The sequence below is a fragment of the Pseudorasbora parva genome, chromosome 16 (genome assembly GCF_024679245.1).
Source record: "Pseudorasbora parva isolate DD20220531a chromosome 16, ASM2467924v1, whole genome shotgun sequence".
Lineage (NCBI taxonomy): Eukaryota > Metazoa > Chordata > Actinopteri > Cypriniformes > Gobionidae > Pseudorasbora > Pseudorasbora parva.
Window position 1 is genome coordinate 23,619,383 of NC_090187.1, and position 9,394 is coordinate 23,628,776.

A 9,394-nucleotide genomic window follows, 5' to 3' on the forward strand; every position below is an offset into this window, starting at 1 on the left:
AGTCGGTTCGTTTGAACAGCTGATCGGACATAGTCGGATCTTATGATGAATGAATAGTGCTTAAGGACTAATGTGTACAGGCCAAAATGTAAGGCAATCTGTTTGCCAGGTTCAAGATAGAGCCTAGATGGAGAGAAGCCCTGCTTGCAGAGCTGGAACCTCCAACTTGTAGAATCTGATAAAAGTGGACGGAGAGGCCCAGCCTGCCGCCGCACAGATATCTTCCAAAGAAATGTCACACGACCAAGCCCAAGATGAGGCCATGCCTCTAGAGGAGTGGGCTTAAATGCCTGTAGGACAGGTTAGGTCCTGGACCTATATGCTAGTGGGACTGCATCCACTATCCAGTGTGAGAGACTGTTTCATGACAGCACAAACTTTAGTGCGGCCACCGAAGCAATGAAGAGCTGATCCGACTGCCTGAAGGGGGCGGAGCGCTCTAGATACAATCTCAATGCTCTGACTGGGCAGAATAGGTTTGCGTCTTATTCTCTCTGAGACGCGGGTTAAGCAGTGCAAAGACCTGCATACTGAAGGGGTTGATAGCACTTTCAGCATAAAACCATGCCTCGGTTTGAGCACAACCTTGAAGTTGCTGGACCCAAACTCAAGACAGGAAGGGCTCACGGAGAGTGCAGGTAAGCCACCCACTCGGTTAACCGAGGCCACAGCCAGCAGAAAAACGGTTTTGAGTGATATGTGCTTCAAGCTCGTGTTCTGAAGTGGTTAGGAGGGGGAACCCTTCACGGCCTCCAAAACCATGGCGAGGTCCCAAATAGGGACCGAGGTAGGGGCAAGGCGGGCTGAATCTCCTGGCCCCTTTAAGAAAACACACAATAAGGTCACTTTTCCCTAGTGAATGTGCCGCGATCGGAGCGTGGCTAGCTGCTATGGCGGAGACACACACCCCGAGTATGGAGGGGGGACGACCCGCATCCATTAGCTCTTGGAGAAAGCGAGCGGTTCCACCAGTTCGCATGAGTGTGCGTCGATGTTTCGCGTAGCACATTGGTTAGAAAACCACTGACCACTTCAAAGCAGAGCTGCCAGATAGCAGGGGCTCTAGCTTCCGAAATAGTGTTCATAACTTGTCAGAGAGGTTCCCGGATACCGTTGATGGGCCATACGTGGAGGGCCCACAGCTCGGGATTGGGATGCCAGACCTTCCCTTTCATTGGCAGAATAGGCATGGGGCTGTGTCTGACAGCTGAAACAGTATGGAGAACCATGTGCGGTTCTTCCAAAGTGGGGCTATTAAAAAGCACAGGCTGCAGCTGGATCGCGATCGGAGGGAACATATAGAGGGAGTCTGGGCCAACATGGGCCAGGGCATCCCTGCGTTTGCAGAAAAAATATTGGGCAGCGTGTGCTGTGCGAGCTGAATTGTTTGCGGGTAAAGGGACCATCCCCCTGGGGACATGGGTCCTCTGGATAACATGTCCGGACCCTGATTCAGAATACCTGGCACGTAAGCCGCCCTTAGGGAGCTCAGATTGTGCTCTGCCCATAAAAGGAGATGCTTAGCCATGCACGGTTCTTATGCCGTAAGTCTTGAGTCTATGACAATGACTGTACTGATAAGCCTGCCCCTCGAAGGCGAATCTCAAGAATGGCCTGTAGTGGGGGTGGGGGGGTTATCGTAACGTGAAGTATGCGTTTTTCAGATCTATTGAGAAAACCCAATCCCCGGGGCGAATGTGCGCGAGGATTTGTTTCACCGTCAGCACCTTGAAACGAGCGTGTCATAAGTGCTTTGTTCAGATGCCTGGAAAATGGGCCTGAGACCGCCACCCATTTTCGGCATGAGGAATTAGCGACAGTAAAAACCTGACTCGCTAGCGTCGGGTGTACTGTTTTCGCCGCTCTCTCCTTTAACAGTCTCAATGCCTCAGCGAGAAGCACGTGACTGACACTGCTTCTTACAGAGGGCTCGACCACGGCTTGAATCGCGGGGTCTGCGAGCAAAACTGTAGCGAGAACCTCGTTTTATATGTCCAACACCCAATATTATATACCAGGAATGGCCTGCCAGGCCTGGGCTCGTAAAGCCAGGGGTTGAATTAGATTCGGGGGCTGGCCGCTTAGTAATAGGGGCCTGTTAGCCGGGTTGCTTGTGCTGTAACACTGCTTGTAACACTGTGGGGATAGTGTTAGTTTTGGCGGTGCAGGCTTTGCAGTGGGCGCACGCCTCACATTTATATTGTGTGTGCGAGAGTGAACTTTGTGAAAAGTGCTTGGGTGCAGGAGTGCAGACTGTAAAGTGGGCACATTTCCTACATAGAAAGCTCTTTTGTGTGTAGTGTAAACAATGTGCAGTGGCGCACAACCTACGTAGAATACCCACGGTGCAAACCAGTGAGCAGTAAACACACACAGCATAGTGTGCAGACGAGCGTGTTTAACACAGGCTAGTTGACTGCAATATTTCATCTCCATTCACTTAACTTAAGGGAACTGGGAGAACGTAAGGAAGTGCGGGTGGTATGTGAGCCATTCCACAATGCCGTTATGCTCTAGTCTAGACTGAAAGCGCGCATGCAGACAAGCGTGTTTGACCACAGGCTAGTTGACTGCAATAAGGCTAGTTGACTTTATATGGTGTAATCCGGCCGCGGCGGGATTTATTTGTGATTTTGTGAGGCTGAATTAACAGTGCTTATGTAGGGGTGCACACTGTGTAGTGGACACTTTGTCTACAGTGTAAAAACCTTTCCAGCCGCCTGAATAAAGGGGACTGGAAGTGATAGAGTGAAAAAAGGGCTTAGCTTGGCAGCCATTTTCCGACGCCCTTATGCTCTGACAGTGAGCGCGTGCTATGACGTAAGCCGCGCTCTAGTCAGCAACGCGCTGTGGAAGGGGCGCGCGCTATCATGACAAGGCAGCCATTACAACTTCCTTGGCAGTAAGCGCGCGCTGCAGCGACATTGTTCTTGACATACCCAACAGCCCGAGCTCGCTCGTCTAACTTACTCTAGTATTCTCTGTCCGCAGCGCTTCAGCACGGCGGCGGTAGAATGAGCACGGCGAGAGCTTCGGCTCGAGTTTGTTTATTCACTCTAGTATTCTCTGTCCGCGGCGATAGAGCGACAGGACGAGAGAATTGGAAGCGTGAGGTAAAACTCTGTCCGCGGCGCTTCTAGCACGGCGAGAGCTTCGGCTCGAGTTTGTTTATTCACTCTAGTATTCTCTGTCCGCGGCGATAGAGCGACAGGACGAGAGAATTGGAAGCGTGAGGTAAAACTCTGTCCGCGGCGCTTCTAGCACGGCGAGAGCTTCGGCTCGAGTTTGTTTATTCACTCTAGTATTCTCTGTCCGCGGCGATAGAGCGACAGGACGAGAGAATTGGAAGCGTGAGGTAAAACTCTGTCCGCGGCGCTTCTAGCACGGCGAGAGCTTCGGCTCGAGTTTGTTTATTCACTCTAGTATTCTCTGTCCGCGGCGATAGAGCGACAGGACGAGAGAATTGGAAGCGTGAGGTAAAACTCTGTCCGCGGCGCTTCTAGCACGGCGAGAGCTTCGGCTCGAGTTTGTTTATTCACTCTAGTATTCTCTGTCCGCGGCGATAGAGCGACAGGACGAGAGAATTGGAAGCGTGAGGTAAAACTCTGTCCGCGGCGCTTCTAGCACGGCGAGAGCTTCGGCTCGAGTTTGTTTATTCACTCTAGTATTCTCTGTCCGCGGCGATATCGCGACTGAACTAGAGAAGAGGAAGACTGAGAAAAAACTCCGTCTGTCCGCGGCGCCTCCTCAGCGCGACGGTATAGTGACGAGAGCTTCGGCTCGAGTTCGCCTATTCACTCTAGTATTCTCTGTCCGCGGCTGTAGCGCGACGGAATGAGAGAAGAGTGGGAACAACTCTGTGGCAGCGGCGGAAGAAGAGCCGCGGCGGCGGCAGAGTGAAGAGAGCTTCGGCTTGAGTGTGCTCATGTCCTCTAACATTCTCTCTTTCCGCGGCGCTATTCAGCGCGACGGGACGAGAGCAGAGGGAGAGTGAGAAGAGCTCCGTCTTTCCGCGGCGCTTAACGACGCGGCGGAACGAGAGAGTCCTCGAGTAGAACAAGCCTGTAAGCTCTAGAAGTGGCGTTGCAGCGGCAACACACACACACAAACACATATAACACTCAACATAGACACAGTTTAAAGGATATATAACGCCGGATGGCGTAGCTGGAACGGCAGAGAAGGCGGAGAGGGAGTCCGTCGTCCTCAGCTGCAGGTTCCGCTGGTGCCTTTTCAACGGCGGTGCTTCTTCCGGAGACCAGCGAAGGTATCGCTGAAGGAGATAAAATCTGACACCTATGGCGAATTAGGGTCTTATATAGCCTCCTGTATGCAAATATAAGCACCTTTTTCGGCGGGCTTCTGGAACGCCCCCCATTGGTTCGTTCCTCTCAGCCGCCTCACCATAGGTTCCTGCAGTTGCCGCAGCCCGGCCAATCAGAGCGCTCCTCGCGCTGGGCTATGGCCGTGCAGCTCACTGCGCTTTACATAGATACCTTTATTAAAAGTTTTGCTTCACATTCTCGAGAAAAGGAGTTTTTCCCATACGTAATACGAGGAACCTCTCTCGAAAGGGAACCGCCATTTGCGTTGGCTTGCTTTACACATCTGTGGGGATGCGTGTTGCAGTAGCACAATCATATCTATTTGACTACAACATAACACGCTCTCATACACGTCTATTTTTAACTATTTGCCTGGAGTAAAATTAACACTTTGTTTAAACAACTAGATACATTTATATTTTGTCTGAAATGCTTTCAGACTACCTGAATTGTTTTGTTGAGTAATCAGAATTAAATACGTCTCGAAAAAATCTCGGAAGGCATTTAAGCCTACTCCTGTTCATTTCGCAATCAGATAGATACCTGGTCAGAGAAAACGAATGAAGGAAGCAGTGGTAAAAAGGCCATAAGGTATGACTTGACGGGCATAAATGAAGGGCTCTAGTGTGAATCTAGGTTCTGTTGTTGAGCTGTTTTGTAATCTGCTGTTTGCACAATAATATATATATATATATATATATATATATATATATATATATATATATATATATATATATATATATATATACACAGTCTTGTTCAAAATTATAGCAGTACAATGTGACTAACCAGAATAATCATGGTTTTTAGTATATTTTTTATTGCTACGTGGCAAACAAGTTACCAGTAGGTTCAGTAGATTCTCAGAAAACAAATGAGACCCAGCATTCATGATATGCACGCTCTTAAGGCTGTGCAATTAGGCAATTAGTTGAATTAGTTGAAAGGGGTGTGTTCAAAAAAATAGCAGTGTGGCATTCAATCACTGAGGTCATCAATTTTGTGAAGAAACAGGTGTGAATCAGGTGGCCCCTATTTAAGGATGAAGCCAACACTTGTTGAACATGCATTTGAAAGCTGAGGAAAATGGGTCGTTCAAGACATTGTTCAGAAGAACAGCGTATTTTGATTAAAAAGTTGATTAGAGAGGGGAAAACCTATAAAGAGGTGCAAAAAATGATAGGCTGTTCAGCTAAAATGATCTCCAATGCCTTAAAATGGAGAGCAAAACCAGAGAGACGTAGAAGAAAACGGAAGACAACCATCAAAATGGATAGAAGAATAACCAGAATGGCAAAGGCTCAGCCAATGATCACCTCCAGGATGATCAAAGACAGTCTGGAGTTACCTGTAAGTACTGTGACAGTTAGAAGACGTCTGTGTGAAGCTAATCTATTTTCAAGAATCCCCCGCAAAGTCCCTCTGTTAAAAAAAAGGCATGTGCAGAAGAGGTTACAATTTGCCAAAGAACACATCAACTGGCCTAAAGAGAAATGGAGGAACATTTTGTGGACTGATGAGAGTAAAATTGTTCTTTTTGGGTCCAAGGGCCACAGGCAGTTTGTGAGACGACCCCCAAACTCTGAATTCAAGCCACAGTACACAGTGAAGACAGTGAAGCATGGAGGTGCAAGCATCATGATATGGGCATGTTTCTCCTACTAAGGTGTTGGGCCTATTTATCGCATACCAGGGATCATGGATCAGTTTGCATATGTTAAAATACTTGAAGAGGTCATGTTGCCCTATGCTGAAGAGGACATGCCCTTGAAATGGTTGTTTCAACAAGACAATGACCCAAAACACACTAGTAAACGGGCAAAGTCTTGGTTCCAAACCAACCAAATTAATGTTATGGAGTGGCCAGCCCAATCTCCAGACCTTAATCCAATTGAGAACGTGTGGGGTGATATCAAAAATGCTGTTTCTGAAGCAAAACCAAGAAATGTGAATGAATTGTGGAATGTTGTTAAAGAATCATGGAGTGGAATAACAGCTGAGAGGTGCCACAAGTTGGTTGACTCCATGCCACACAGATGTCAAGCAGTTTTAAAAAACTGTGGTCATACAACTAAATATTAGTTTAGTGATTCACAGGATTGCTAAATCCCAGAAAAAAGAAAAAAAAAATGTTTGTACAAAATAGTTATGAGTTTGTACAGTCAAAGGTAGACACTGCTATTTTTTTGAACACACCCCTTTCAACGAATTGCCCAATTGCACAGCCTTAAGAGTGTGCATATCATGAATGCTGGGTCTTGTTTGTTTTCTGACAATCTACTGAACCTACTGGTAACTTGTTTGTCACGTAGCAATAAAAAATATACTAAAAACCTTGATTATTCTGGTTAGTCACATTGTACTGCTATTATTTTGAACAAGACTGTATATATATATTAAATCTTTTTAGCAGGTCACAGACACTCGTGTTCTCACAGAATGAGAACATGGATCCATCATGCCTTGATACCACTGTGCAGGCTGGTGGTGGTGGTGTAATGGTGTGGGGGATGTTTTCTTGGCACACTTTAGGCCCCTTTAGTGCCAATTGGGCATCATTTAAATGACACTACCTGGCACACACACATATATATATATGAAGTCCATCTAAGGGTTTTCTTTAAAATAAGCATTTTTGTCAGGCTCATATGTATAGGTTTCTACCAAAGTACCGGTTACTTCTGAATGGGCTATGGCTGTTATTTAGTGGATTTGAAGCAGATGTATTTTATTCACTTATACTACATGCGCAGAGCATTCACTCAGTATAGTCATTTGTGACCGAAGTGGCTTTTAGAGGTTTTTGCATCGACTCCAGATATCATTTTTACTAGTGGGTGCAGGACAGTGAGGATAGCTAAATAAAGTAAACTGTGACATATTATATCCAAACATTTGGTGGACTCACAGTAAAAAGTATAAAAATTACTAACCCAAATTACTGAGATATGTAATTTTTGACCTGACAACGTTTTGTGTTTTTTCTTCAATAGCTAATGCAACCTTTTTACCACACAGACTGAACACATTTAAGCGTTGCTTGGTAAATGGCTGAACTAAATTGGTATCATCTAATTGTGTACTTAAATTTAACTGCTTATATCTGATGTACCTTTAAGGTTCTACTATGTACCTTTAAGGTACTAATTTGCACTCTTAAAGTACTGCTATGTACCTTTTAAGGTACTAATATGTACCATTTAGGGATTAGTAAGGTACAAAGATGTATCTTTTCACTTTTGTACCTTAGGGTACCGCCCCAGTGACAGCACTGTACCTTTTTTTCTGAGAGTGTAGCTTTCTAACAAAAATTCTCTGACATTATCAAGATGAATTTGTTCAGACACAGTTTAACTCTTGATTTCTTGTCATACTTTACCACCATTTTCTAAACTATAGCGAACAAACTGTGAGGGAAAATGTTGAAGGTGTCTGAATACATTTTGGTTTAACTAAAACACTAACATTTACTCTGTTATTGACCTAAATGTAATTTAATTGAGGTAAATATCCTAAATATAATATAAATAATATTATATGCAATAATATAAATATATATGTAAACTAAAAATAAAGTGATGAAATGTGACTATATTTGACCAAAGACAGATCATTTATCGATGAGGGGAAGAAGGAGTGTTCAGAAATACTGTTATACACATAGTGCAATCAAACCAGACAGTGCCAGACAAAACACAGCAAGTACAACGGCATTGCTTGAATGCATTATGGGGTCCATGAAAGAAAGAAAACTCATTACTCCTTACTGATGTAACAGCGAAGAATAATGTGGTTGTGCACAGCGGGAAAAGCAGGAGACAATGTTTTATTTTCTGCTGGCAGCTGGGAAAGGTAAATGTCTAGCTGGGCTCCTTTGAACACTATTGTAAAATAAATGAGGGTTTAAAGGAGCTCCAATATTACAGAAAGGAATTGCCCATTATGAAACGATTTTTCCACTATTCTGTACTCTACCAATGAGTCCAAAGCGAAAGTAATGGCTCTGATCTTCCTTATAAAATGTGCAGACTTGGAATCACCTGAGATGTTGTTGGTCCTTCATACTGTTCAGATAGATTACAAATAGATGGTCTGCACCGCCACTGAAATCTCCTTTAGTGGTTAACCATACATCAGGACTTAACTGTTCAAAAATTGTATATTTTTAACTAATTATTAGTACTGTATCCATTTCACACAGTGTAAACCATTTTTTCTAAATCACCTTGAAAGTTTGCAGGTCGAGGAACTTCTAGATACAGCTCTGAAAAAGAAAAAAAAGAGAGAGACCACTTAACATTAAGAATCAATGTTAAGAGGTCTCTTATTTATTTATTTTCAGAGCTATTAAAGTAATTCCTGTCAGAGCATCAACATTTACATTTATGAATTTGGCAGAAACGTATCCAATGCAACATAATGTACCTTCACACGGTACCTTCCTTTATGATCCCACATGGAGGTTTTCCGGTCTGTTTTGCTATCTCTCCTGAATCTACAGCAGAAAATCTACAGTTCTGCTTCATGCGTTTTGTTCATGGCTGACATGCGGCGTTGCTATGGCTTGATTGCGGCCTAAATCTGGCAAACGGGAGCGGACCGCCCAAGTGCCATCATTCCACGCGGGTAGTGGGCCAGATGAAAGTGTGGGCCGGATCTGGGCCAGAGCAATTTTGCTATCTGGGCCAGATGTGGGCCAGTTCTGCTTCATGCGTTTTGTTCATGGCTGACATGCGGCGTTGCTATGGCTTGATTGTGGCCTAAATCTGACAAACGGGAGTGGACCGCCCAAGTGCCATCATTCCACGCGGGTAGTGGGCCAGATGAAAGTGTAAAGTGTGGGCCGGATCTGGGCCAGAGCAATTTTGCTATCTGGGTCTGAGGTAAGATAATATAATAAGATAATAATATTTTGTTTAGTACTTCTACCATTGTAGAAAATGTTGTATGAGTTGATCAGGTCAAAAATGGTGTATCAACCTCATGCTAAATTAATTAAAATCAATTTTTATGATTTTAATCATTCTATAGAATGCGGTTATTTATGTTAATTTGCTCTTGCGCTCTCT